The 24,087-nt window shown below is 35.4% G+C and overlaps 1 protein-coding gene across 1 annotated transcript in view; it reads right to left on the bottom strand.

Moving 5' to 3' along the window:
- LOC115450566 (inactive dipeptidyl peptidase 10) overlaps positions 1-21,647 on the bottom strand; it is a 179,553-nt gene extending 157,906 nt beyond the window's left edge. The window contains exon 1 of the mRNA XM_037442593.1: positions 21,392-21,647. The gene's annotated coding sequence lies outside the window, so the exon portion shown is untranslated. The remainder of the gene's footprint in view (positions 1-21,391) is intronic.
- Positions 21,648-24,087: the final 2,440 nt, after the last annotated feature.

Genomic DNA, 24,087 nt, shown 5'->3' with positions numbered 1-24,087 from the left:
AATTTACCCCAAGGCAATTCTATAAGCTTGATGGTGTAGATTCGAATCCTGGGTCGGGCAAAATAATGTTCGGTTTTTCTGTTCATTATCAGTTGAAATTTGTGCTCGATATGACGGTAGGCTCGCTCCGTATCATAAGACGAAGGTAATGTCGCGAAAAGTGGATACCCTAGTTGCATCTCTGCCTACCCCTTCGGTGATGAAGGCGCGAAATAAAAGGTGTGTATGTATATATAATTGTATATAGGGGACTGACAAAACGGATTTATAAGGCAAATGTGGATGGAAGAGTCGGTAGGGGTCGGTAGGGTGTACTCTGGATTACAGAATGGTATGTCGGAACTACCTCTTGTCAGTAGACGGGCCGCATCACAAGCCCTGCAACAACTGGGTGAAAGATATTTCATCTCGCAACAAGCACCTGGGCCTGGTCGATACTTTTTAACTGCAGTCATTTTTAGTTTTTACACCAATCTTTTCTATTTCACTTGTTTAAGCATTATAAGCATTATGTATGAGGCCAGAGTAATCTTCATTAGTGATGTTTTGCTTTTGTTTTATTTTGTCACCTGCTTCTAATGTGGCAGCGCGTCTGGGGACACATTAAGAAGTCTGCAGTTCAGTTCCTAGAGTGCCATAGAGTAAGCTAAAAAAAAAAAGAAAAATAACCTCTAAAAATAAAATGTATTTAACCGCTATAGAAGTATTTACATCACTATGCAGTCTTCGATACATCGAAAGATAATTGTATTAAAACCGCGATCAAATCCGTAAAACAATTTTATTTCAATTGTTATTCACCGTTCAGCATTGGAATATCAGCTTTAAGAACTATATTATTGTGTCTATTGTAGAAGAGCTTTCCATTAGTTAGCAAGTCGATGTATAATGGATTGCAGCGGCTCAGGACGTGCACTCTCTCAGATTCTATCGGACGAGTGCGGAATTCAATTTGAAAAACTCACTGTAACACGTGTTTGTAGATTTTGTTTTTAAATCAGTTCTATTTTTATATGGTTAATATTAATTGCCTCGATATACGTACAGAATATACATCAATGGGTTAATTGTAATTATTCAACGGTTGTAGCAGCCTAAGGCCGATTTATAAGTACTAGGGGTACTATAAGTATTATATTTTATAATTCTTGAGGGTTGTATCAAATTTAAATATTGTTTTGTCCAGTAGTAGGGACGGAAAAGTTCTGGAGTCGCGACCACGAACCGAAAGACGCAATAACCTAACCTAAGTTACGGAAGTACATTACAGTTGTACACGTTGTGGGCTATGAGGGCTCGCGAACGTTTCCTGGCCTTCTTCTATCCTCCCATCCCAAGGAGGATCCTTTACTTGCCCCAGCTATCCTCCCCAACTTTCCTCCAATGTTCTGCAGTCGCTAGCCTGGGGATTCCAGTTTCCCATTTGCAGGTTTCCCCCAATATTGACAAGGGATCCGATACATAAAAAAACCCTTTTATAAGCCAAAATAAAAAACAAATCAAACCACCGCCGCATTTGCAAACTTGTAAAAAAAACTTTAATATCTTCTTCTAAGTTGTCTTGGAGACGTGCGCCGATGTACTAACGAAAACCTCAAAATCATATCTGAAGTCGCCACAAAATTTGCCGGGAACCAAATTAAAATTCTGCAAGAATTCGAAACTAATCCCGCGGCTTGCGAACTAAATAGCGGACCGCAGGAAACCGTTTAATGTGGAGGGAGGTTGGTTGCAATTTGCTACACTTATCTTAGGGGGGGACTAGCCTTTGTCGGGGTAGGCAGAAGACTAATGCAAGAACGGGTTAAGCGTATTTGTGTAGATCGAATCTAGGCCTTATTCGATTTGGCTTAAGGATAAAATTGGAAAATGTAAGTATTTTTTAATTGTTTTGATTCTAGTGCTGTGTTTTGGTTGTTTTAACATAGCTTATGCGGTCAAAGTTGTCTTAGTTGTTGCGGTTGGAACAAGGAATACTTATTTTGTAATAATAATATTATAGATATGTAAGTATTATAAAAATCGTCGCCATATATGTATTTATCATAAAAATCCTCACCTTGTGGTAAAATATGTGGCCAGAAGGGGAAAATAAAACCTCACCTTGTAATATATGGAACTGATTTAATGTACTGACAACGTTAGCTTTAAAACGGAAAAGCAAAAGCCGTCAACGTAGGTTTCTTATTTTCCGGATCAGTATAAGTACATTTTTGTTATTTTGTTTTATAGTCTGCTCCCAATTATACTCTATCATAAACTAAACGACTAACCGTTCAGCAGTTTCAGCGATACGTGCTAACAAACAAACAAAAAAAATGATTTTAACAAAAAATTAAACCGCCTTCAAAAACCACTCGAAACCAAAAAATAATTTCACATAACAACTATATACTGGATACCAATTTTGGAGTCGGTGCCTAATTAAAATAGCTAGTTAAGCTCCTCCTTTATTTGAAGTCGATTAAAAAACAGACAAACATTCGACCTACAAATTTCTGATTTGTGTTATTACTCTTCTTTAATCATTCACTTTCTTTTTTATTACTTTTCTTTCTTTTATTATTTATTATTAATGTACCTATAGTCACACCAGCTTTTGCCTGCAGCTCCGCTCGCATGAAAAAGGTGTCCGGCATAAATATTTTCAAGATAAAAAGTAGCCTATAGCACTCTGGAATAATGTAGCTTTCTTTAGAAAGAAATTAAATTCAGTTTTGTAGTTCCTGATATTAGCGTGTTCAAACAAAACTCTCCAGCTTTATACATTATTATAGATACGGACATTGGAGTTTTTCCAAAAAAAATATTTCACAAATTTTTGACTCGTGTTTAAAACATATTATGTTTCAAACTAAAAACGTAGTACGATATTTATTCTGTGCTGTATTCCTCAAAGCAAAGTATACTAAGCCACACAAATACGCTGAATATTTTTAAGAATACCATATTTCAAACCCGAAATGAGACCGATGCGAGTATTTACATTTCATTTCACTGAAATAATAAATCGCACGCGTTTCTGTTGTTTTAGGGCGCAACGAATATACAATAACTGTGTTACGAGAAAAAAAAAAAAATGGGTCCATACCTCACAAGGAGTTATTATAAGTTTGTTATCCGTCTGTGTGTGAAGACTTTTTCTCAAGAACACGAAGAAGAGTTGAAATGTTCGGTAAATACTCGGGTCTACGGTGTCTCTGCTGTAAAAAGATGGCAGCTACTTACATAAAGAGATTACCCGTCGACAGTCGACACAATTATGCCGGCCTGTTGGAACCGAATGTACATAGCTGATCCCGGAAAACGACACACTTACTTTACTTACTTACTTACTCACTTGAGAAGTATGCCAGAATAGTGCATAGTGGCAATCCATTGTCTCTGCTTATCCCTATGGGATAGAAGCGTGATACTATGTAAGTATAATTATAGTAAGATAGTAAAGTTAATATAGCGACGGTTTTACCGCCATTTAGCTACAATAGTTATGTCGGTCCGCGGTCCGCCCCATTGGCGATGCGCGGTTACACACGACAACCAGTTCTAGTTTTGGCAACGATTCTGTTTGCTGCCAGTCGTTAGACAATGATGAGCATTTTCAAATTGGCACGTTTCTGCGAATTCATTTCGATTTTCAAATATTGTTAAGTGTTGCTTATTTAAAAATACTTTTTGGTTTATGGACGTAAGTGTTGCTCGAGTGTCCGTTTACATTAGAGACAATTTATGGGATAAAATTCCAACAGCGTGCAGCTTCGAGCCTCTGCCGTTCATGTTGGTATCATGCGAATAAACCACATTCTATAAAGGTCCAGCAACACGCAAGATCGATATCAAATCTTAAGCATCCTCGGAGCCTTTGCATAATCAGCTTACACGCGGAATATCAGGCCTTTGAGTTGCCCCAGGTGGCTTATAGCTTCAATATTAATGGCTAAGTTATCCTATTTGCGTAGTATAAACTATGCTGGCCAAAATACACATACGCACTTCACTCCGGATTTAAAATTAAAAATAAAACTTTTGAAATTTGAACCGAGTTGACGCGAATATTTAAATTAGGAATATCAAGTTCTGGGATCCCGAGCGACCAAAAATATATTATATGTATTCAATATTGTGTACTACAATTCGAAAAATATACATAAGTGTTTATGGTTAATATTAGGGGATGTTAAAAGAGAAATGTTTAGTTATGCCTCTGCCTACTCCATTGGGAATAAATGCGTGATGCAAATAATATACTCGTGGTATTGATGACATAAAAAAATATGGCACATTTAAACATTAAACCTATTGACCTGAATGTTCGTCCGAGAATAATTGCAATATTATTTACGATCCATGTTTCATTCTGACATCTGTAAATACGCAATATACTCTAGAGTTCGACGAACCGACTTAAATGCGTATTTTGAGTTGTTTTAACGTATTTTTGCAACCGAATGACGAGACGAGCTAGCCTCTCGTCTGATGATATGGACGCAACAATACAACACCACACAGAATTTCGTATTATAGAGCACTGCGTTACATTATACTTCAACGGCTGTTTTTTTTATTACTTTGAATGACGAGGCGAGGTTGCTTTTCGCCTAATGGTAATCGATACGACCGCCTATAAACAGTAGAAACACCATCCGACAACTTGAATTACAAAGTATTGTTTGGTATTCTACTGCGCTCGCCACCCTGAGACATGAGATGTTAAGTCTTATGTCCAGTAATTACACTGGCTACAATGTTCTTCAAACCGGAACACAACAGGGAGTACACATTGCTGCTTGGCGGCCGAAATAGAAATTGTGGTGGTATCTACCCAGAATCTCTAACATACGAGAGACCTGCCAACAGTAAATACATAAAACAACAAATATTTTTGGCAAACTTTTAATAATACTTAAATTTATAACTAAAGCTATGCTAATTCCGCTTTAATCATTTAATGAAGTCTACCATAGGCCTGATATTGACATACTTATTACTGTTTACAAAAGAAGCTAGTACGTATGAATCTGTCGCCGCATCGACATTTATTTCCAAATAGTTTATCCACTGAGACGAACCGCAAGCAAACATTTATCATTGGAATAATTCAAAAGTCGACTCCAGTGTACGTAGCCGATGACGTCATAATATTCATAGAATATTAACTATAAGCGAATGGGATTGGATATAGTGCAAATATATCGGTGCCACTGGGACGGTTATGAATAATGCATAGTGGTACGCTAGACAAATCGATTAGCCGAATGTCTGCGTTTCATAATTGGCTTCGATTTGTTTGAACGATTTATTTTGGGATGTTTTATTTTATCTTATTAGTGTCACGTGGTGTGTTTGGAACTGGAAATAGGCTATACTTGTAACTATAAAATATAATTGTAATAGACTTGGAAGTATTGTATTTGTTTTTTGTATGGTAAGGTGACCCCACTTCATCCAATGGTAAATGAAGTGGAGTCTTATAGAATGTCGACTGACGATATTATTACCCCGATTTGATTCCTATATTGAGTATCAGTGCATGTTTAATATAATTTGTACAGCATCGAAAGCCACAGATTATGACGGGCTTATGACCGGCTTTACACTTTTTAAACTCTATCAATTATTATTTTTTCACTCTATATACAGAAAAGTATATAGGCGGACTTAATGCCAGATTTCCTACCGGTAGATCTTAAGGTGATGTAGAGATAAACAAGGTACCTGCATCTGTGAATGATGAAATAAATCAAGTTTTATCTGATGCTAGGTCTGTGTATGCGAGGGTCTGTCTAGAACGGCACCATCGCAAGGTCTATTTCTGCCAGAGACGTGCGCATGCACTGTTATTCCGGTTTGAAGGACATGTAGTCTTCGTAATTACTGGACATCATAATACTTCCTATCAGTTGCGAAATTGAAATTTTCCGAAAGGTAATAACAACATATAGGTACTGATATGCATAACTACGGTCTACAAATTGTCCAAATGATTATTAGATTTTACCTAAAGGGAAGTCGGTAGGAATCAGATTATATCGAACATTCGTCACTGCTTCCTGTGTTTTAGGGTGACGAATACGGTAGAGTAAATAAATAAAATAAAAAAGCCCTTTATTTTTTATTATTTAAACTAAAAATATGATAAGATACTTAACTAATTTAATCTCTAACAATATGCTTATATATAATTAATTGATATCTAACTAATTAGAACCCTTCGTTTCAAAGGTGAAGGCCTCCTCTAGAGTTTTCTATTTGTCCCTATCTATCGCCATGTTCACCTTTCACCCGCCACCGCACTACATCATCCGTGTCACAGTGTAATTCAAAGTTCTGGAGTTGCTACTGTTTATGGGCGGTCGTATCGCTTACCATCACCTCAGCTGTATGCTCGTCTTGACGTTATTTGCAATAAAGAATGTAAGAATAATTCCCAATCGACCTATTGAACACAAATATCGTGTCTCTTCTATATGAAATGAAATGATTTATTTGAATCCGTGAAATGTTATACATTATTAAGATTCCGTCAATATTAACTCTACGAGTTCGGAAAAATTCTCACAAGAGAAGAAGGCAAGAAACTCTGGTGTTGCTCTTATCAAAATCAGCTTAAGGTAAAAGTACATGATAAAGAGAGGAGAGAAAAAAATACTTACATGCAGTTCATTTATATGCTCTTAAAATAAGCAATAAATTAATTTAATTTAATTTATATGAATATAGTCCTTATTGCAGATCAGGTCTGCAGTATTGAAACCCGCATCGCCCATACAGCGACTAATAAACAATTTCTAAAAAAATACAGTCTCATTACGAATACATTGAATAAAAGATCTGAGTGCCGGCCTAGCGATGCTTATGCATGAATTATTCACGTTCTGCATCTCTTTCTAATGTACGCAAAACGTGCTGCTGTCTCTTTCTGCGTAGTTCAACTTTTTTTGAACGACTTTATATAATCTTCAGATGATTAGATGTTTCCATGTCTTATTTTTGTCTGACATGATTATTTATGCAGATACTACAAGAATTTTTATTAAAAGTTAGCGTTTGGTCGCGGCTTTGCTTGCGTGAAAAAGATTTGCGGTGTAAATATTTTCTCGGAATAAATATAGCCTATAGTACTCAGAGGTAATATAGCTTCATATTAGTGAACTAGAAAATCGGTTTAATAGTTCTAGATATTCGCCTCTACAAAACTATAAACTTTTCCTGTATATATTAGTATCGATGACGACCAAACTGCTCGACTGATACTAAGTGATACGACTGATAAACAGCAACAATAACAAATTTAATGAAAAGCACAAAATATTTCTTGAAAAACCGAAGCCGTCTTCAGAAGGACGTTTTAAAAGTACATTATACTAAAAAAATACATAAAACTGCCCTTTCGACTATTTTTATCATTTCCATCCAATAATTGTCTGGTAGAGATCGCCTCGAACGATAACACCGCCATTTGTGCCACCGATGTTCTAATCATTACCACCGTCTGTATACATATTTATCTTGTTTCTTATATTTACGGTGTACAATAAAGTTTTAAATAAATAAATTAAATAACTAATATTTATTACAAACAAGGCTGACGCTTAAATTTGTGACTGGCAGCCGCTAAAAAACGAATTAAATACATTTCCAATGATACGTTTAAAAAAAGAACATTCCGCCAACGATCATTTTTCTATCTGTAAACGTAGCCTAAGGTCTACTCAATACTGTTTTCTTCACTAAAGACAAGTAAACAACTGTAACAAACATCCCACAGAGCGTATTAAACGCAACTAGCGTCATTTAACTTGTTAAAGTCTATAAATTGGTCATAACGTGTTCCTGAGTGGTCATAAATTTTGTCTTACGGTAAATAAAAGTGCGGTAACAAACAACCGGACCCTAAGTTTAGTGAGACTGTATGTGGCTGTACGTAACTACTGCCTTCGCCTCAGATGCGAATGTGTTTTATTGCTTACCTTTTTATTTAATATTGCAGGGTCTGTGGAATGGCAGTCTCCGGGGTTCATTTTATTACTCCAAGAAAATTATGCTATTCGTTTTTTAAATTTTGTCTCGCCAGTGTCGCTGGCAATAAAAAGTAAAAAAGGTGTGTTACAAGTTGCAACTTCTTCGAGGAAGATATATATTTTTTTTTTGTTTTTTTTTTCGTAGATGACCAGTCCAGAAAAAATCGCCGACGGCAAAACATAATTTAAAATTCGAAAAACCGACTTAAGTAAGATCTCAAAACGGCCACGTTGCCTACTGATATTAAATCTTGTTCCGTGATCATCTTCCTACAGACGGAATAGAAACTTTTTAAATTAAAATTCGTTCGGTTTAATTAAAACTGGTATCGTATTCCCTTGCTACATAGTTGTTACACCAAAAAATCTACTGCACCACGTAAAATATTTAAATTACATCGGGATTTATAATTTTCTTTTTAATATTTGTTTTACATTTTATACTGCAGTTAAAGTTCACACGGAGATTAAATCTTCACTCAAACCTCTAAGCTATAATGAAATAACTTCGCGTGCTTCATAAAATGTAATTGGAAGTTATATAAAAGTATTTTATTATTAGAAGCTTGTTTTAGCTGTAATCAGAGATATTAATTATATTTTATTGTATTTCGTACCAATTACTTGGCACTTTATCGATGTCGAGTACTCGGACAACAGAACTATAAAAGAGGTTTGTGAAAAATGAAATCGCATAGTAAAAAAAATGTCCGTTAAATAAAATCACCACTATTTTTGCCATATAACGCGCAGTGCGATATATTTCAAGAATAGCTCAATGCTCCAAGATAAAGTTGTAGAATGCCGCAATAGAAACCTGGATACCTGAGGCTCTAGTCTGGAGCTCAATATTAAAGCGTTCCGTGGAAATAGATTTTATGCTGTGGAGACCTATATAAAACTTTGAGTTATATAATATACCAGCTGAGGAATAAGGAAGAAGCAATACAAAGAGCAATTTTTTATTGGACGAACTAAATTACTTTGCGATGTTATAACCAAATGAAATCACCTACTAGATTCTGTTCTCCTGGTAGGAAGGGAAAATATAATAATTAAAAGTACCCCGTTAAATAACGCCTTCGTTTTTCGACTACACTAAAATAATTATGTCGACTAGTTATATAATAATCAATATAATTTAATATTTCATGTCGAAAACGAATCGAAAACTAGCTCGGGAAACTAGTACGAATCACGAACGAGCCGCAAACATGCTAGGGTTGTCAAATTATTTCGAAATAGAAATGACAATGACACGGAGGTGCAGTTTAATTGACGAAAATATTTGTTGCATTTTGCGTTGCTTTTATTTTGAAGTGTTTTAATAGAAAGGGAGCGAAAAAGTTGAAAATCTCTTATGATATGTACCTAATCACCTTGTTATTAACACCCATAATGTCAATCAGTAGTTATTTACTTTTGTCACACTATTATTTTTTATTTATTAATATAATCTATTTCAAACTCTATATACCAAGCATTAGTTTGTTAATTCCGCTCAAAAAAATATTAAAGAAATTTATTCAATATAGATAATATTTAAAAATACTAATCCAAAATTACTGTATTAATTTCTCTATTCCCTTAATTCCAAAAACAAAGTTATACTAAACCCAAAGTTATCTTAATAGTATTACATAACAAAATACAATATTACTATGTTAAATTCTGAAGCGGTTTCAGTTTCGTGGATGAAGTCTAGGCAAAGTAAGTATATAGAACGTGTTATGCGTGTTAATATAAACTAATATATTAAGATGTAAAGTTTGGAAGTTTCTTAGTTTCTCAACCCAATATAGAAGTTATTCTGAAAATTAATTAACAGAATTTTACTCTCTCCCTATATACCTAAATTAAATTTATTCATATTTCGTATATTCAGAACAAAAGATTTTGATGCGCATAAGCACGCGAATAAAAAAAATTAAGGGCAAAATATAAATCCAACATTTATATTCACAATAAAATAATCAAACAAAAAGCACGAAAATCACACCGCGAAAAATCATAATTAATATAATATTTTTAATGATCTCTCGTCAGACTATCTGGACCAGTTCCGCTTACCATCAGGTGGGTCACTTTTCCATCATCAGCAGCAACAGGATGACTGCTGAACATAGGCCTCCCCCAAAAAATTTCAGATCGACTTAGTAGAAACGACCTCTTGCGACATCAGCGGCAGTATATCCACTGCTGAACATGGGCCTTCCCCAAAGATTTCCAGATCGACCTAGTAGAAGCGACCTCTTGCGACATCAGCGGCAGTATATCCACTGCTGAACATGGGCCTTCCCCAAAGATTTCCAGATCGATCTAGTAGAAGCGACCTCTTGCGACATCAGCGGCAGTATATCCACTGCTGAACATGGGCCTTCCCCAAAGATTTCCAGATCGACCTAGTAGAAGCGACCTCTTGCGACATCAGCGGCAGTATATCCACTGCTGAACATGGGCCTTCCCCAAAGATTTCCAGATCGATCTAGTAGAAGCGACCTCTTGCGACATCAGCGGCAGTATATCCACTGCTGAACATGGGCCTTCCCCAAAGATTTCCAGATCGACCTAGTAGAAGCGACCTCTTGCGACATCAGCGGCAGTATATCCACTGCTGAACATGAGCCTTCCCCAAAGATTTCCAAATCGAGCCCGCACCCAGCGACCTCTTGTGACTCCCATGCCTATCCAAAAATCAAACGATTAAACCGTGACAACCCTAACTTCCCCTAATTAGTAGACTTTATGCACGCACTCGACAATCTTTCGAAGCGTGCAGCTGTGGCGTTCGTTTTTAACTAGTTTCGCTGCGATTTCAAATATGTTACTAAATATAACTCGACCTGGTTATGGGACAGGTGAAATACAGGTGACGGAGCGTTTCTCGTTACAAATGGGATATTTGAACGTTGGTTAATGAAAACAAATTATATGATTTTAGTCTTTCTGAGTAGGTAAATAGATCACAAAGTCATGTCTGCCGGAAAGAAACATTGCAGGCATGGGTGTAGATAGGAATGGCTAGGGTGGTACCCGCTTTAAAAACGTCTGGATGTACAAAAAGGCCTCGCAGTTATAGGAGCCTTTGTATTCAGAGAGCTATTTTTTTTTTCATCATCCCGCCAGCTGCGTAGAAAAAAATTCTTGCCACGTCAATATGTGCAATCGCCATTGTGATTGTAATTAAGTAGTGCATTATAAAATATAGGAAATATTTTTAGAACTTTCAAAAGGAAAGATTACGTCATACATTATTGTTGCGTAACTTTAACCGTTTACGCAGCGCACGCTACAGAAGCTCTCAAAAGAAATAAGTTTTCCCCGTCTTTGCAACATTTTTCATTAACGCTCCGCTCCTATTAGTTATAGCGTGATGTTCTATAGCAAATAGCCTTCCTAGATAAATAGGCTATCCAACACTAAAAGAATTTTTCAATTCGAACATGTAGTTCCTGAGATTAGCGCGTTTAAACAAGAAAACAAATTCATCAGTTTTATATAATACTATAGATTAGCGCTTCCACATTATAACAACATAATATTATAGCAACAGATATTACACTAGAGTTAACACAATATAGCAACTGATATATTTGTTCATTAATAATTAATATCAGCCCTGTATTATATACTGTCCCACTGCTGGATACGGGCTTCTTCTACTGTGAATGTCTATAAAATATAAACTATTACATGTAGGCGAAGCTGCGTGCTAAAGGTTGTTATATTGGCAACACTGATGAGTGGTTTTATATATCAACAACATTATTATACAGGACTTGTATTAAGTTTCCGGCTGAAGGACATGTATCCATGCCTATGTTAAAAATAAAAATAAAATATAGACCTCATTCTCATCATATATGGTTCTATAAATACAATCCTACAAGAATATAATAAGGGTATTAGGAGCCGTTCAAGTATTACGTAACGCAATTTTTGAAGATTTTTGGCACTGCCCCCCCCCCCCCCCCATATAACGCGCCGTATCGTTTTCCTGTATGCCCCCGCTCCCCCTTCAAAAGTTATGTAACTCTAAGGTGACAATTTTTTTTGTAAATTTCATAATTATTTACCCAAAATACCAGAAAGTCGCTAAAATAGCTTTGTTCTTGTTTTAAAATAGAAAAAACTAAAAACAAATAAGCGGTCAGTAATAAAATCTTCTAAAAGAAACGTAAAAACATCACAGAAGCACGTTCTGACTGCGTCTTTCCAATTTTCCAGTTTAAATGCAAGCTGTTTTGCCAAGAGCCTGTCTGTTCTGATTTGTTGGAAATTTTACATTGCCCGCGATTTATACCTGGCATGAGCCCTGCATAGATTACTTTGGAAGCAGACTTTGAAATATAGTTGTGTTTTTAAAAATTAAGGTACAATTCTTGAAAATTATAAAACAAAGTCCGTCGCTGCGGTCTGTTTGAAGGCGAGAAACTGAAAAATTATTAGATGGATTCCGATGAAATTTTGTATGAAGATAGTTTGAGATCCCGGGGAGAACATGAGCCGAAAAAATATATAGAAAGATTATATTATCCCAGTAAAACTCTTTCAGGATGTAGAAACCGCGAGCAAAACCTATATAAATCATGAATAACAATTGAAATACGTCAATTATTATAATTGGGTAAACAACAATTATTGTAACTATGTTGTTTTCGTTTACTTTTATATTAATTATCTGAGATATTAACATGTCATCCAGTAATAAATATTTAAACACCGAACTCCTTAGAAGGCACTTTTAGGTAAAAAAAGAATCTTTTTGTATTGTGGCAATAAGTTCTTTGGCTCATGATATTATGTACTTAATTGATAGATAATGATATTACATATAACATTCTAAAAATTAATCTATTATTTTAAAAAACCTTACATTTACGAACTTACGTTAGCAACGGGTCTAAAAATTTGTCGTCTCTAGACAATTAAAATGTTGCCTGGATTGTCAAAGGTTTGAATCCCCGGTCGGACCAAAAAATTATTATGACAGCTCGGAGTCAGGAAGTTGGCGGTGTGATACCCCTGTGCCTCGGAAAGCACGTAAAGCCGTTGGTCCTGCGCCTGATCTCTCTCCGGTTATGTCGGATTGCCGTCTCACCGGGCTATGATAGTGAAAGAACAGAGAGTGCCCCTGTGTATTGCGCAAACCCTTGTGCACTATTATATTTTGAAATTATACGAGGCAATCAAAATTTTATCGCCCCACCGACCTATACAATTCAATGCTAGTGCACAATAATATTACATAATTATAATTTTTTATTAATCAAATTGTAATTCTATTGTTGTAACGCGACATGGTAACATGCAATGTTTCCGATGACGACGTCATGAATAGGGCGAAGTGAGGAAAGGAGGAAAGAGAGAGAGAAATTGTAACTCTATTCGTGAATCTTATCCTGATTCCTAACTATACGTTTTTTTTTCTTAATTACTATAATTGCGAACTTATGAGTCGATGTGTCAGTGCGTAGACTATTTTTACAATATTCCTAAGAGCAAAAAAATTGTCCTATATTTGCTTCAGTTTCAAAATATTCTCAACCTGCTAATAAATCCGCCAGCACGTTAGTAATTCTTTTAATACTTGATTTGATGATTTACCAGTAGACATCCTACAATAACATATAGGCTACTATGTAAAGGTCGAATGTAAACACTGTTCGTCAATAATGCTGAGAGTCGATCGGACTGTCAATCCACAGGCCAGTCTGTCAGTGGATGCGTTATTCATTTACTAATAAACGCTGTACATAAAGGAAGGTATAAGGTAATGATTTCTAATGTTTACGCGAATGTTAAACATTGAAAAAAAGCGGCGATAGCCTAGTTGGGTGTGGAACGGAATGCCAAGACGAATGTCCGCAGGTTCAAATCCCAAGGGCACACACCTCTGACTTTTCTAAAATCATGTGTGTATTCTTAGTGAATTAATCGTTCGCTTTAACGGTGAAGGAAAACATCGTGAGGAAACCTGCACATCTGAGAAGTTCTCTATAGGAATTTCGAAGGTGTGTGAAGTCTACCAATCCGCACTAGGCCAGCGTGGTGGACTAAAGCCTAATCCCTCTCAGTAATATAGGAGGCCTGTGCTCAGCAGTGGGCAAGTATATAATACAGGGCTGATATTATTATTATATTACACATTGAAATAAAACTATTTCACGGATTAAAATGACTCTGTATAGCCGGAAATTAATTACATATAATGAAATCTCACGATGCTTCGTGCCCAGTGTAAAGTTTATGAACACGTGGAAAATAGTTACACCACATTAATAAATCAATTAGTATCTGCTTTAATTTTGTAAATATTATCGCTACCTATCTCATAACAGATTATAAAAACGGCGATAGCCTAGTTGTGTATGGATGGGACTGCCGAGACGAATGTCCGCATGTCTAAATCCTAAGAACAAATATCTGATTTTTGTAAAATAGTGTATGTTTTTTGTGCATTATCTTTTGCTTTAACAATGAAGGAATTGTGAAAAAAACTGCATACCTGAGAAGTTCTCTATAGGAATTTTGAGGGTGTAAAAACTAACAACCCGCACTAGGCCAGCGTAGTGGGAGTAAGGCCTAATCCCTTTCAACAGTAGAAGAGGCCCGTGCCCAGCATTCTTACTATATTCATATTTGATTTCATAAAACAAAGAAACACTCATCACCCATTGATCCTCGAAGGGGTATGCAGACCCCTAACCACGGCACCGACTTTTCGCCAAGTGTGTTCCGTCCATGAACACACCTATCGTCATATTGGTCACAAATTCCTGACACCGGGCTGATACTGAACAGAAAAACCCAAATATCACTGCCTGACGGATTCGAGCCCACAACTTAGAGCACTGCCGTACCACGCATGCAGTATAACTACGCCACCAAGCCAGATTAATACATAATATTATTATGTAAACACTAAAATAATGGATCTTTATATTTATTTACATATTAAACTGCTTTCCAGACGTAGAGTGAATTTGACTAAGAAAATGTGTCCGACTTTATCGTTTTAATAAATTATTTTCATTCCATTAACCTTATTTACTGCACAGTTTTTGTAAATAAAGTCCACACACCGACCTTTATAACTCGTTATGATTTGACCTATACTGTGTGTAAGCAATTTGTTGGAGAAAACTCCGACCCACAATACAAACATTTGATGAAAGTAATATTTATTAGCTATTGCGTAATGAAAAAAGATATGCTGGGGTATATATTTTATATTTTATAGCCTTCTACCAAAATATTACGTATTTTTAAACATTAGAATCTCAAAATATAAATTAATTAAAAATAAATGCCTCCCAACCGAATTACGGCTAGGGCGAGAAATCTGAACTGAGATCAACCAAGTACGCAGGAGATATTATAGTCGGTATCCGGATGGATACAAATAACCACCAGCAAATAACAGTTTTTTTATTAATGTAATAATTATTTTTTAATAAAAATAATATTTTCAACTCCTCCCTATTTCTATTTGATTAATTTCGTTGCGGGATGTGTGAACACTCGTAAGTGTTTCCTGAGACTCATCGAGCTTCACCTTTTGGTGGCAAAATGCGTACCACTGCTGATCCTGGCTTACAGGAGTAGTAGTGGGTGTGAGGGCAAGAAAATACCTACAGTAATGTTTAACGGCAACAAGTTGACTTTTGCGCGGAGTCTAAAATACATAAAAAATACGAAACAACGCGAAAGCAACAATTCGACATAAATATGTCACTTACTCTCGGAGCCCTCATGTGCTACATTTGTTGTACGCCTTCGCGGGGCGTATTACAAAATCACTGAACATAAAGACAATCCTTCAGAAATGTTATTAAAAATTTATGTGGAATACTTTGTTCTCAAGAAAATGATGAAGAATGAACATTTCTATTTTTTTCGTTTTAGATGTGTTTTCACTTGTATGAAAGATTTTAAATAGAAAATACTTTAATAAAAATCTAGCTGTGCCACTACATAAATACTATTTCGGAATAAAATGTATGCTATGATAGGATTATCTCGCGGTTTTTTGACAAAAAAATCGTACAGAGCGTATAATGTAGTAACGCGGCTATTTTTAATAATACTTTTCGTGTTCAAATGATTTATTTTTATTTATATTTTGGTTACATTAAAAACCATTGACCAGAGACCAAGCGCAGCAGGAGAGACGAGAAAGGCGGAGCTCCGTTATTTAAATGTCAACTGTCATACTTGACAGCTGTCACACGTCAACCTGACATTTGCAGAAACCCCACCACAGATTCTCAACACTGTTAGCTACATATAAAAAGGTACTAGTTAGCAAACATACTGGTAGATAAAGTATGCCTTCAATACAAAGATCCTTAATAAAATATATTTCCTTGAAGAAAAGCTAATTCCCATCGAGATTACCTTTGGCAGTTATTTATTATGGTGCTAGATACGCCTGTTGGGAAATCTAACGGACTTGTTTGTAACTCACTGAGAAATAAGGACGTAACAAAAGTATTTGTTTACTCTCGTAACTAGATGGCGCTGACAAAGAGGCTGGAATATTTATGGTTATTTACCTTAGTATCTGTACCAAATATATGTTATAAATATCCCTTAGGAGTTGCACAGACATAGTCAACTTGTTGCCAAGAAAAACAAACATACATCACGCATTTTTCCCCGACGGGGTTAGTAGAAGTGCAAAAACCAGGACATCCATTTTCAGCCATGTTTGTTCTGTCCTCAGTGGTAGGAGGCGAGCCTACTATTTCACAAATTCAAGTCCCCGGGTTAATACTGTGTAAAATATTATTTTTCTTTAAATAACCCAATATCACTTTGCCCGACCAGAGATTCAAAGCGCAAATCTCACTGTCCTTCCGCGCACGTAACCTTCATAGACTAATATATAATATGAAAGCTAACTACGCCCCTGATGCAGTTTTATATCACACAAATATTTATATAAAACTATTCTTGTCTATGGATAATCGATTAATCACATTTAGTATTTAAACGTTTTACTTTATTAAATTTTACCCACGTCTCACATCCATTTAAATTATATAAGTTAATGTGTATTGTGTATTTCCTCTTATAAGTCACAATAAAATCATACAATTATCAATTATCAATTTACCTATAATAATCGCTATAGGAAAAAGATTTCATTAAAATCTATCTGTATGCAGCAAAGTCAAAAGACAACAAATAACAACAGCCTCATGGCTGAATGAACTTCGATTCTTTACATTCGTGAACAAAAAAACAGAAGGTAACAGGAAAACATGAAACAACGAATGTAGTTCACATGTCGCATCCAATGCTCCATCAAGAAATACATGCAGTCTGTCGCCCGGGAATTAAGCGAAGCGCGACGCATCGCTCGAGGCTCGTCAACTGCGTCGATATTTCAAATTTCGAACTAAGGGGATTGGAAACTAGGGCTCCAGTTTAATTTGCGGAGGTGGCATTGAATTAATACTAGTTGTTATTGAGTATGACACTATTGTAATGTGAATTCGAGAGCATTGGAGTAATAAAATAGTTCACGTTTAAAATAAATACTTTTTTTGGTTGTTTAATTTACACTCATACATAAAGACAATTCCAGGTCTATCTATGATACCTATATAAATCTTAGATAATTGCCACGAATTTCGTACATAATTACTTTTACTATTATATTATTTTCAGTTATATAAGTATGATGATAATTAAATTTTTCATTCGCAGATTATATTAATATACGTACTCTGGAAACTTTTCTTTTGAATTATTTACGAGGAAAATGAAATATTAAATGACATGCAGAAATACGACAGCGAGAATTCATAAATAATTTTTTTGTTAGGTTACATAGAAACGGCAACAAATAGCTCGCAAATAGAATGCGATAGGATCTTCAAAGAAAAAAAAAATGGGACTTTCCTCTTTATCTTTGCGTGGGACTGCCTCGGTGGCGTAGTTGTATTGCATGTCCGGTACAATAGCGCTCTGAGGTCCTGGGTTCGAATCCCGGGTCGGGCAAAGTGATATTTTGGGTTTTTCTGCTCATTATCAGCCCGGAGTCTGGAATTTGTGCCCGATATGGCGATAGGCTCGCCCCCTATCACATCATGGGACGGAACATACTTGGCCAAAAGTGGGTGCCCTAGTTGCGCCTCTGCATACCCCTTCGGGGATAAAATGCGTGATGTTATTTATGTATGTATGTATTGCGTGGGAGCATAATTTCAGTAAACAAGACTTTCAGCGTTACATTAACAATGATAATGCTTTCTGGAATACATTAACGCTACCAGGCGCACATAACTCCGAGTCAGTCAGCGCTCAAACGCTCGCTTAATTTATGTAAGCGTTAACACTTATTTACAAGTGTAATCCTAGCTTTATGAATATGAATAGCAAGAGTTTGCGTCAGTGATACTTCTTTATAATCCTAATAGTCTACAAGATATAAGCCTGTTTCGGAAGAGTGCAGCTGAGAAATAATTGTGGAATAAGTCGCTGCAATTCGTGATTTAAAAATGTAAATTTGAAATCCATTCATTATCATATTTTGCATTAAATGCGTGGACCATATCATGTGTTTTGATTTCTGTCGCTTTTTAAAATAAAGGCTACTACAGACTGGAAATTTGTGTGAAATGGTCATTTACGCGCTACTGTGGCTCCATCTAGGTGGGAAATTAAATTCTGGTGGTTTAGGTTTCATCGAATTTTTTTCCCTATTTAGAAATATAAACGAAAACAAATGTTTATGTCGGTGTTACTATATTTAATTTTGAGCATTATTTTCTTACGCAATAAAGATAACAAAAATTAAACGTGACTTCAAAATGTATTATAGGCCACAATAGCAGCAAGCCATCTTGCAAATGTCGAATTAGGACTGGCATTTACGAATATTTGAAAGGGTTTGTTTCACAACTTCTGAGTAAAGACTCGTGTAGCATAAATGTATAAGCCGACCAAATACAATAGTCACGTTCTAGCGTATGCTCCGAAATAAATGGTATAAAAGAACAATATTTACATTAGCCGTATAATACGATAGCTGTCAAATAAAATTGACTTGATACTTGGAAAATCGACCTTAATTCTTTTAACGCTCGATTATAACAAGTACTTTCGTCTTTTAGGTGCAACTACACTTTTGCTCGCGGCTTCACCCGTGTGAAGGAGCTTTGCGGGATAAATGTCCCGCTATATATTTTCCCGGGATAGAAAGTAGCCCCCTATCACATCATGGGACGGAACATACTTGGCGAAAAGTGGGTGCCTTAGTTGCGCCTCTGCATAGCCCTTCGGGGATAAATGCGTGATGTTATGTATGTAGAAAGTAGCCTATACCTTACCAGGGTCTTAGAGCTCATACCAAAATATATAAAAATCAAGAACATACAAACCAAGAAAAAGGAATTTTGTTTTATAATATCTATAGATTTAGTAATTTTACAGAGAATCGGTATAGAATTTATATAGTTTTGACGTATAAAAAAAACACCTTCCAGACATACAGAGGGTGATCAAGAATGATTGATTAAAACTATCTGCGCTATACCGCATCTATATGTAATGCCATACATCACGACCCGACGTGGCGGAAATGGAGTAATCAAACAAAATCCGCGCAGCACCACCAACTGGCGCAGAGCCGCGGAGAACGGCTTTAATTACATCTGTGGATTTATGACAGCCTGGTACTTTCGTGGTAAGACAGTTAAATGGCTGACATTTATTAATCATTCATGCAGTAGAGAACATAAATTAATATTGTCTTTAATCTTTCTTTAGATTAATGAATGTCTAAACGAAAATATCAACAAATATCTTAATGTTTTTTATATGATATACGCTTTTATAAACTCATTTTCAGTTATAGCAAGTTTCGTGCACTAATTCCACCTGTCGTTTATAACTTGTTTGTATTTACGAACGCCTGGTAGTACAGGTACGTATTCCACACGCTGCGCTTCCTGCAGGAAGTAATTACACTCGGTGCTCGTGCCGTGCGCCGACTTGCTTTGAATTAGGAAGCTTTCGCGATTTATGTTCCCCTAGTACTTCGGTTGCGTATAATACGTTTGACGTGTAGTTTTGACCCACATTCGAAGGCGTAGTTAGTTCGTTCCCTCGGCCTACATAGTAACTGCATGTAAATATATTTTAATTTACCGCAGGTTGTATTTCGATCGTCAGATCATCGTCAAATTAGGGTTAATTTTTCATTCGTCAGTAAAATTTATCCACTAAATAAATTACTATACTGTGTACATAAAAGTGAGACAGACAACTAAATACGTCATTTATTACTGTTATCCTGAGGACAAATATTATCTGATGATTGAAAAATCAGCCCTTGTAAATAAACTGGCCGATTATAAAAAAAAAACAATTGAAATTTGTTTCTTTTTTACCGTACGAGTGAATATTTTTTTCTGTTAATTAAAATGGCCCAGCATATAGTATTGTTCATAAAACCTCCTTTATTGTAATTCATTTCGCCTCTTCTTGGGAAGTCTGGTGGTATTTTTCAAACTTGCGACATTTATTTAGAAACACCAAAATTTCAATCAATAACCATTAATAATAAGAAAATTACATGATAAAAATATCCGATGATTAACTACAATTTTGACATGTATTCTATAAAGATTCAAAGTTATATAACATCGATCAAAAATAATGATAACAAAATCCCTCAAATATTGTGTAAACTATAAATAATATAATATTATAAAATGTACCCTAAGTGTTTATTCAATAGATTTAATATTTTACATTTGTCATTTTTACTCATAAATACAATAGAAGAACAACAGAATGTATAATATAAATTGAATTTTAAACATAATTAATTTAAGCGACATTAACAGTGCTCTAGATTCCTTACATATAATTTGGTAACAATAATACAAATATATAATTGCCCGACCACAAAATAAGTTATATTATTAAAAATTATGATTAGTTAAAAAAACTATTTCTTTTTAATATACATATTTTTTTAATATTTTAAAAATTTGCGCAACATATTGACTGATGTTTCTTGTAACTGCCTTCCATCCTATACTTATTAGTAAAATGAAAATCATACAATTTATAATAATAAAAAAAAATAAACTGCTGTAAAAGAAGAACGTAGTTTAATGTTTTTTCTCAATAGCCCGTACACAAAATATTCCCATTCAAGAAACATTCTTACCACATTTAATTACCAGTAATAAGTATTGAAAAAGAGGACACTTGAGCATTATTTATTTATTCCTCTAAAAATTCTATTATATTGTCAACATGCTTCACGTAACGCGGTCCCCGGACAATTTCACCGGCGGCACGTAGAAAAAGCCTATCCATAAATAATAAGGCAAGGAAAAACTCACCTGCCCTTTACAACTGTGTGAAAACAGCCTATTTTTAACAATATCCCTCTTTTGCCAACCGATCCTGTGCACTCTCACAACCTAGTTTCATTTTAAAATTGGAACACTAACGAATTGAACGTATTACTGGCATGTAATATTTTGTTCGAATTAAAAACTTATTAATTTTTAATTTATGTGAGGTTAATGCATTTGTTCGAATTTAATTCGATTGTTCTGTTTAGTTGATCGATCGAGCCCGGCCGTCTCGATCGAGCTCCCGCGACCGACTGAAGCGTTCGGGCGAGCTCCCCTTTTCCCGGCGATTTTCTTTCAGTATTGTATTGCCAGAGTTGGAAGCGGTTCCTTGAAATTGCATTTCATTAATGCCCAATTCCCTCCTTTCTAATTATATTTTTGCTGAAATAAGCATATATCAATGTATACCTAAATACACAATTTTTATGAAGAATAAAAAGTAAAAATCACAATTTTAAAAATCAGTCATATATTTTCTGGCAACACTTTCCTCTAAACTTCGCTGCATCAAACTAAAATATCTTTAAAATGATTCCTAAAAAAATCCGGAAATATTCGGAATTGATAACGTATTTAACATGGCGACCCCGAATCCTTTGTGCGGTCCACAAACTGTGAGCATACCTTCCAGCTCCATTGTTTTCCGTCACTGTCTCTCCCGTTTTATGCAATGTAAGTGCCTCCCTTTCTCTCCCACGAAGTTTGTTAAACAAATGAAGTGAATTAACCTGATTTATACGGCTAGTTATATATAACTTAACATGTTAAAGATAAACAGTAGAAGGCACAATGTTGCCAAGTATTAACTTAATGACAAGTTAGAATTTGAAACTTATGATAATATTCGAATACATTATTTTTGAATCCAGCATTATGCTTTGTATATTTTTTTCTTTAATAGTCAGCCACTATATAAGCAGTGATAAATATAAGTGTTCTCCAATATTTCCACACAGACCTGTTGAAAGCTGTCTGAATCCAACAACTTCCTGCGACCTTTATCTCTTTGACTCCAAAAGGAAACATGTTTCTTTTACGTTGTTATTTCTTCCTTAATCTGTCATCAATAGTTTTATTGACTGGTGAATTTACTCTTTTGGCGATCAGTACGATCACCACTCTATTGTCCCGGGTCTGCCAAACTGATATTTTATTTTTCTGCTCAGTATAACCCTGAAGTCTGGAGTTTATGACCATTATGGCGATGGACTCAACGCTATCTATTCTATATATTATGGGTCAGAAAATACACGATGAAAAGTGGTTGAACCTCTGTCTAATCTTTCAGGAATAAAGGCGTGTATTTGTTTGTTGTTTTAAATTTAAAATAGAACATATCAGTTTTGTCTTCAATTGTATTCATAAAGGAAATTTTCATTCCAATCCCAAAATATCCAGGCCTATTACAAGCTATCAAACCTTGTCTCTAAGACCTTTCCGGCCTAGACGGCCTATTGTATCTATTAAAAATATTGGCTAAAACCTGACTACTACATAAGGTATTAACATATTCGGTTTGAGTATCAGTGATTTAGTTAGGCGCACTCATTTAACTCAATAAAGAACATTCGATAAATTATGTTAATTCCTAACTATATCTTAGATATGTTTCAAGAATTTGCAATAGTAACGATTCAAAAAGACTCATGTTAATAACACTGAAGAGGTCTGTTCGTCTTCGGGCATGGGAAAGTGACTCCACTGTACCCGATATTAAGCACTAGAGATCATGCATACAAGAAAAATTGTAATCTCGCTGCCGGTATACGAATGTATTTATAAATATTGGTGTGATAAATTTTATCTATGTAAGTAGTCAATGTTATTTATTCTTACCACCCTTTTGTCTTTATTTAAAAAAGGATTAAAACAGTGACTGCTACTTTAATATGTGAAAAAACTCGTCACGAAAGTCCGTGTCGTTACATTGTGATTGGCTGAGAGACAAACATGATTTACGCGTTCTCTCTCCACGAATCACAAATGTCATAATTAAACGAAACGCATTATCGTGTTCGTTATGTCATACTCCAGGAGGGCAAGAGACTATTTATAAGAAAGGGACTATTTCCCAGGAAATAAACTTCAAAATTTAAATTTCATAAGCTACGAAAACTCAACAATATGACTTTCAATGTACCAGGAGAGCAGCGCACATCTGGCGATGTCGTTCCAACGTTCATACTTACACCAAATCGTGCAAGTTTCCAATTCTCGCTTCACTGTACATTCAATACAGTTGGAGCGGTGCCGTATTGACTTATTGGACATTATTCCGTAATTGAATGGCCTTGTTTCTACGAAATCTTACTTTGAAACTCCTGTACGGAACTGAGATGAAGTTTAATTATTTACGTTGTATTACATTTGAATTTCTTTTACTTAGGAAGGAACCTAAAGTTATTTTTATTACTGATTGAGTAGTAGATGATGTACTATGAAAAACGCACCATAGTAAATGGCCCAGGGAATACATCCATCGGCCATGGTCCAATAATACGACCGGCATAATTTGAGCGACTATCGTGAACTGCACCATGCCTAATATAGTCACTACAAGAATAAAATAAAACATAATTTTTCGAATAATAGTCAGGGGTCTATTCCATCTACAGATACATATTAACCTTTTTGCAATAACGCCTGTTCTAATGGAAGGATAACATTGATAGCCATAA

Source organism: Manduca sexta, chromosome 4, assembly GCF_014839805.1.
Source record: "Manduca sexta isolate Smith_Timp_Sample1 chromosome 4, JHU_Msex_v1.0, whole genome shotgun sequence".
In the NCBI taxonomy this organism is placed as follows: Eukaryota; Metazoa; Arthropoda; class Insecta; order Lepidoptera; family Sphingidae; genus Manduca; species Manduca sexta.
The sequence above is the reverse complement of the archived record's forward strand: the minus strand, read 5'-3'. Positions and strand labels throughout refer to the sequence as shown.